Below are 7413 nucleotides of genomic sequence, written 5' to 3' on the forward strand. Positions count from 1 at the left end.
CCGCGTGGCTTGTTGTCTTTTCAAGGAAGGGTGTGGGTGCCTAAGATGGGTGATTACAGACGGGTGCTACTTGATGAAGCACATAAGTCAAAATATTCCATTCATCCGGGCGCGACAAAAATGTATCATGACTTGAAGAAAGATTATTGGTGGCCGGGCATGAAATGTGATGTTGTGAAGTATGTTGAGCAATGTGTCACGTGTTTACAAGTAAAAGCCGAACACCAAAAGCCGTATGGTAAGTTGCAACCGTTAGAAATCCCGAAGTGGAAATGGGAACACATTACCATGGATTTCATTACAAAGTTACCTAAAACGGCGAGAACCCAATTCGATTCGATTTGGGTTATAGTTGACCGATTGACAAAAAGCGCTTTGTTTCTTCCCATTAAAGAAGCGATATCGTCAGAGGCCTTGGCTAAGTTGTTTATCAAGGAAGTGGTCTCTCGACATGGGGTTCCTATATCTATTATTTCGGATCGAGATACCCGTTTTACATCTCGGTTTTGGGAAAAGTTTCATGAAGATATGGGTACGCAATTGAAGTTGAGTACGGCGTATCATCCTCAAACGGACGGTCAAACCGAACGTACGAATCAAACTTTGGAAGATATGTTACGGGCGTGCATCATTGACTTCGGTGGTAGTTGGGATGAGCATTTTCCTTTGGTGGAATTCTCGTACAATAATAGTTATCATACTAGTATCGGGATGCCACCTTACGAAATGCTTTATGGGCGTAGGTGTCGAACTCCCATTTGTTGGGGAGAAGTGGGTCAAAGAGAGATCGGGAGTACCGATTTGGTTTTAGAGACCAATAGCAAGATCGATTTGATTCGGGAACATTTGAAAAAGGCTCAAGATAGGCAAAAGTCGTATGCCGATAGACGTAGGCGATTGATTGAGTTCCAAGAAGGCGATATGGTGATGCTTAAGGTTTCGCCATGGAAGGGTATTATTCGATTTCGAAAACGGGGAAAGTTAGCTCCTCGGTTTATTGGGCCGTTCAAGGTTTTAGCTCGTGTTGGTGAAGTTGCATATCGATTGGAATTACCCGAAGAGCTTGCGGGGATCCATAATACATTTCATGTTTTCCACCTCCGTAAGTGTCTTGCGGATGATTCCTCATGGATGCCTTTAGATGAGATCGAGCTAAACAACAAGTTAGAATATGTCGAGGAACCGATTGCTATCCTTGACGAGAAGGTGAAAATGTTGAGGAATAAAGAGGTGAGAACTTTCAAGGTTCAATGGCGGCGAAGTAAAGTGTAACGACCCGGATTTTTCCGATCGTTTTATACTTATGAGATTAATATTTACATAAAATAAACCTTACCAACATGATAAGCAATCCAAACTGTTGAGACTTATGTTTTTGAAAAGAGTTTCACACAACGTTTGACCGTCCAATTTGACCGATGATATCACGAACTATATAACACACGATAATTATATGATTATGTATATGTACATATCTATACATATTTAACATGATTTAAGGATGGTTTAACGTTTCATTGTGAACTAACAACAATGAGTTATAAGTATACTTTGAGACCACAAACTTAAGTTTTCAAAACGATAACTATATGTAACGTTCTTTGACATATATACTTACAATCTATAATGTGTTGGTGATCTATGTCACCAATATGATTTAAGTGTAATGGGATTAATTTGTAACCAAAATAATCTTGATAAATATCGAACAAGTTTGGGGAAGTGTGGAGTGCACACTTGTTTGAACTTATCTTGATTATGACGGGGGTTCGGGGGCAGCGCCCCCGATAAGCGGGGTCCAAGGGGTGGCAACCCCTGGCGGGGTCCAAGGGGCAGAGCCCCTGGCTGGGGTCCAAGGGGTGACATTGCTTAATTAAAAATGTCTTAAAATTTTATTTTGGCCCGTTTTGACCCAAAAATAAAAGCCCAGTTTTGAGCCTCTTTTACAGTTATAAACCCGTCCATATTTGAATTCTCTTTCCGATTCCTCAATATTTCTACAAGTATATCTAGGGTATATGTAACCGTATCATACCCAGCTTCTATACGTATTTACTATTGGTATATACCAACAATAAACTTCAATGATCAGCCACTAGACATGATGTTACATGTGGGAACCAGCCATTTAACCTCATGTGTGACTTTTGTGCAAGAAAACAAACTAAATCTCCTATATATCCATCCCATAATCATGCTATTTTGCACACACACACATACAATTTCATTTCCAATTTTCTTTCAAGTTAATTCACTTCCTAATCTCTCTTCATTTACCTACTCAAGAACGTATCAATATAGTCATCCGATTTCAAGGAGATTACTTCCAATCTTTCAATCCCACTCCACCACTCTTTTGATTCCAAGATTTTTCTTACCTTTTCCAGTAGCTTTGTCCAAGTAACTTGAGGTAGTAACCTTATTCATAACCTTATTCGATTCATATTTATATAGCTATCTTATTTTGTGTTATAAAATTTTAACAACAAGAACATAGTTTGAGTGATTTCAAACTTGTTCGCAAACTAAATAGATCCTTCTAATTTGATTTTTAAAAAAACACTTCAAGACCTGTAATATATCATATTATGACAAAATCGGATTAATCATATCTTGGCTAATTAACATAATATTTAATATATATTTACTTATGATTTTATTTTATATATTTCAGGACCACCCGTAAACAACACGAGAAGATTAATCATAAGACCTCATGATTGTACGCAACACATCATTTGACAACACGGTACTTTATGTACGCAACACGTCATTTGACAACATGGTACCATGGGTCAAGATTAATTCTGATCAACACGAATACGATGGGGTCTTTATTTATATTATTTAAGCAACTTATTGTGGACCACTAACACGAATATGATGGGGTCTTTATTTATTTTATTTAAACAACTTAATAATGATTATCGTTTAGCGATAATCTTAGACTTACAAACTTTACATGTGATAATAACAATACGACCTCTAACATATTTTACATTACAAATCCTCCGATATGCAGTTTTATTTTTGACACAAATATGCATACTCAAGATCTTGCTTAAATTCAACATGTTGCAGCGGAAGCTTTTAGTTATCACCTGAGAATAAACATGCTTAAAACGTCAACATAAAGTTGGTGAGATATAGGTTTAAAGCAGGCAGCGTTATGAATATAGACCACAAGATTTCATATATAAACGTTTTAATAAAAATATTCTAAGTTGTTGAGCACTTGATAACCATACTTAACATTTAATCAACGTCGCATATTCCCTTTATTATGAAATCTTACTACACCGTACCAAGTGTAGTCACCGAAACGAAGTACTGTGCAACCGTTGAATACTGGTCGTCCAGTCCGGTTGGGGTTGTCAGGCCCGATAGATCTATCAACATGATTCGCGTTTACAATACCTCATGTAAATAGTAGTTACCAAGTTACAGGGAAGTATGCCAGTGGTACAACTCAACGTAGAATATATATTTTTAATCACTTGTGTCCATAACGTAAATCATAAAATGCATGTAATCTCATCCCGAAATATTTAGAGTTTAAAAGTAGGACTATATACTCACTTTTGTCTTGAAGGTATTTAACTCGACTTGGTCTCCGATAGATATCACGAACCTAACCATATATATAATATATCAATATATTTTCTTTTCAAGTAATCGTTACATATATATATATATATATATATATATATATATATATATATATATATATATATATATATATATATATATATATATATATATATATATATATATATATATATATATATATATATATATATATATACTTTTAATACTTTTAATATTTTCTTAGTCCGTAGTTAGCAGTCCGATGTTAGTGGTCCACAATTAGTTGCTTAAATAAAATAAATAAAGACCCCATCGTATTCGTGTTGATCAGAATTAATCTTGACCCATGGTACCATGTTGTCAAATGACGTGTTGCGTACATAAAGTACCGTGTTGTCAAATGACGTGTTGCGTACAATCATGAGGTCTTATGATTAATCTTCTCGTGTTGTTTACGGGTGGTCCTGAAATATATAAAATAAAATCATAAGTAAATATATATTAAATATTATGTTAATTAGCCAAGATATGATTAATCCGATTTTGTCATAATATGATATATTACAGGTCTTGAAGTGTTTTTTTAAAAATCAAATTAGAAGGATCTATTTAGTTTGCGAACAAGTTTGAAATCACTCAAACTATGTTCTTGTTGTTAAAATTTTATAACACAAAATAAGATAGCTATATAAATATGAATCGAATAAGGTTATGAATAAGGTTACTACCTCAAGTTAATTGGACAAAGCTACTGGAAAAAGTAAGAAAAATCTTGGAATCAAAAGAGTGGTGGAGTGGGATTGAAAGATTGGAAGTAATCTCCTTGAAATCGGATGACTATATTGATACGTTCTTGAGTAGGTAAATGAAGAGAGATTAGGGAGTGAATTAACTTGAAAGAAAATTGGAAATGAAATTGTATGTGTGTGTGTGCAAAATAGCATGATTATGGGATGGATATATAGGAGATTTAGTTTGTTTTCTTGCACAAAAGTCACACATGAGGTTAAATGGCTGGTTCCCACATGTAACATCATGTCTAGTGGCTGATCATTGAAGTTTATTGTTGGTATATACCAATAGTAAATACGTATAGAAGCTGGGTATGATACGGTTACATATACCCTAGATATACTTGTAGAAATTTTGAGGAATCGGAACGAGAATTCAAATATGGACGGGTTTATAACTGTAAAAGAGGCTCAAAACTGGGCTTTTATTTTTGGGTCAAACCGGGCCAAAATAAAATTTTAAGACATTTTTAATAAAGCAATGTCACCCCTTGGACCCCAGCCAGGGGCTCTGCCCCTTGGACCCCGCCAGGGGTTGCCACCCCTTGGACCCCGCTTATCGGGGGCGCTGCCCCCAAACCTCCGTCATAATCAAGATAAGTTCAAACAAGTGTGCACTCCACACTTCCCCAAACTTGTTCGATACTTATCAAGATTATTTTGGTTACAAATTAATCCCATTACACTTAAATCATATTGGTGACATAGATCACCAACAAATTATAGATTGTAAGTATATATGTCAAAGAACGTTACATATAGTTATCGTTTTGAAAACTTAAGTTTGTGGTCTCAAAGTATACTTATAACTCATTGTTGTTAGTTCCCAATGAAACGTTAAACCATCCTTAAATCATGTTAAATATGTATAGATATGTACATATACATAATCGTATAATTATCGTGTGTTATATAGTTCGTGATATCATCGGTCAAATTGGACGGTCAAACGTTGTGTGAAACTCTTTTCAAAAACATAAGTCTCAACAGTTTGGATTGCTTATCATGTTGGTAAGGTTTATTTTATGTAAATAGTAATCTCATAAGTATAAAATGATCGGAAAAATCCGGGTCGTTACAGTACCTACCCGTTAAATAAATTTCGTCCCGAAATTTTAAAGTTGTACCTATTTTGCGTTGTCGGGAAATAAATGTGGATACTTTTGTTTCATCTGATCCTCTCATTCCCAAGTAAACTCGAGACCCCTTCGAGCATTCCAACGAACCTTGACGATTGGTATGTTGCTCTGCTTGAGTTGTTTAACTTCACGGTCCATGATTTCGACTGGTTCTTCTATGAATTGTAGTTTCTCGTCGACTTGGATTTCTTCAAGAGGAATGGTGAGATCTTCCTTTGCAAGACATTTCTTGAGGTTTGAGACGTGAAATGAATTATGTACCTCAGCGAGTTGTTGTGGTAACTCGAGTCGATAAGCTACCGGTCCGATGCGTTCGATGATCTTGAACGGGCCTACATACCTTGGGTTCAGTTTACCCCTTTTTCCAAAACGTATTACACCTTTCCAAGGTGACACCTTTAGCATAACCATGTCACCGATCTGAAACTCTAATGGTTTCCTTCGGACATCGGCGTAGCTCTTTTGGCGACTACGGGCTGTTTTCAATCTCTCCTTGATTTGCACTATCTTCTCAGTAGTTTCATGGATGATCTCGGGACCAATTAATTGTCGATCTCCTACTTCATTCCAACAGATAGGGGATCTACACTTCCTTCCATACAGTGCTTCGAATGGTGCAGCTTTAATGCTCGCATGATAACTATTATTATACGAGAATTCTGCTAATGGTAGATATTTATCCCATCCATTTCCAAAATCGATCACACATGCCCTGAGCATGTCTTCAAGAGTCTGAATTGTTCTTTCACTCTGCCCGTCAGTTTGAGGATGGTATGCGGTGCTCATATCCAAACGGGTTCCCAGGGCCTCCTGTAGTGATTGCCAAAACTTTGATGTAAATCTACTATCACGATCGGATATAATGGAAATAGGTATTCCATGCATTGAAACAATTTTCTTTATGTATAATCGTAATAGTTTCTCCATTCTATCTGTTTCCTTTATAGGCAAGAAATGTGCAGATTTGGTGAGACGATCAACTATTACCCAAATGGTGTCATAACCCCAGGCAGTCTTAGGTAACTTTGTGATGAAATCCATGGTAATACCATCCCATTTCCATTCTGGGATTTCTAGTTGTTGAAGTAACCCTGACGGCTTCTGATGTTCTGCTTTGACTTTGGAACAAGTTAAACATTCCCCAGCATATGTTGCAACATCTGTCTTTAAATTAGGCCACCAATAATGCGTCTTAAGATCTTGATACATCTTTCCAACTCCAGGATGTATCGAGTATCTTGTCTTATGTGCCTCATTCAATATCAACTTCCTTAATCCACCCAACTTCGGTACCCAAATACGGTTTGCAAAGTATCGAATTCCGTCTTCCCGCATAACGAGTTGCTTCTCATACTTCTTCATTATTTCATTTCCTATGTTTTCTTTAGTAAGAGCTTCTCGTTGAGCCTCTTTGATTTGTGAGTTGAGATTCATGCGAATTTTTATGTTCATTGCTCGTACTCGAATTGGTTCCCGTTCCTTTCTGCTTAGAGCGTCGGCTACTACATTCGCTTTCCCGGGATGATAGCGAATCTCACAATCATAGTCGTTTATCAGCTCGACCCACCTACGTTGCCTCATGTTCAGCTGTTTCTGATTGAAAATATGTTGAAGGCTTTTATGATCAGTAAACACAGTGCATTTAACTCCATATAAATAGTGTCTCCATATCTTCAATGCAAACACTACTGCCCCCAATTCTAGATCATGTGTCGTATAATTCCGCTCGTGAATCTTCAATTGTCGAGATGCGTATGCAATAACTTTCTTTCGTTGCATAAGGACGCAACCAAAACCTTGTCACGAAGCGTCACAATATATCTCAAAATCATCGTTCCCTTCAGGTAACGATAAAATAGGTGCCGTGGTCAAATTCTTCTTGAGTAATTGAAATG

The sequence above is a fragment of the Rutidosis leptorrhynchoides genome, chromosome 8 (genome assembly GCF_046630445.1).
Source record: "Rutidosis leptorrhynchoides isolate AG116_Rl617_1_P2 chromosome 8, CSIRO_AGI_Rlap_v1, whole genome shotgun sequence".
Lineage (NCBI taxonomy): Eukaryota > Viridiplantae > Streptophyta > Magnoliopsida > Asterales > Asteraceae > Rutidosis > Rutidosis leptorrhynchoides.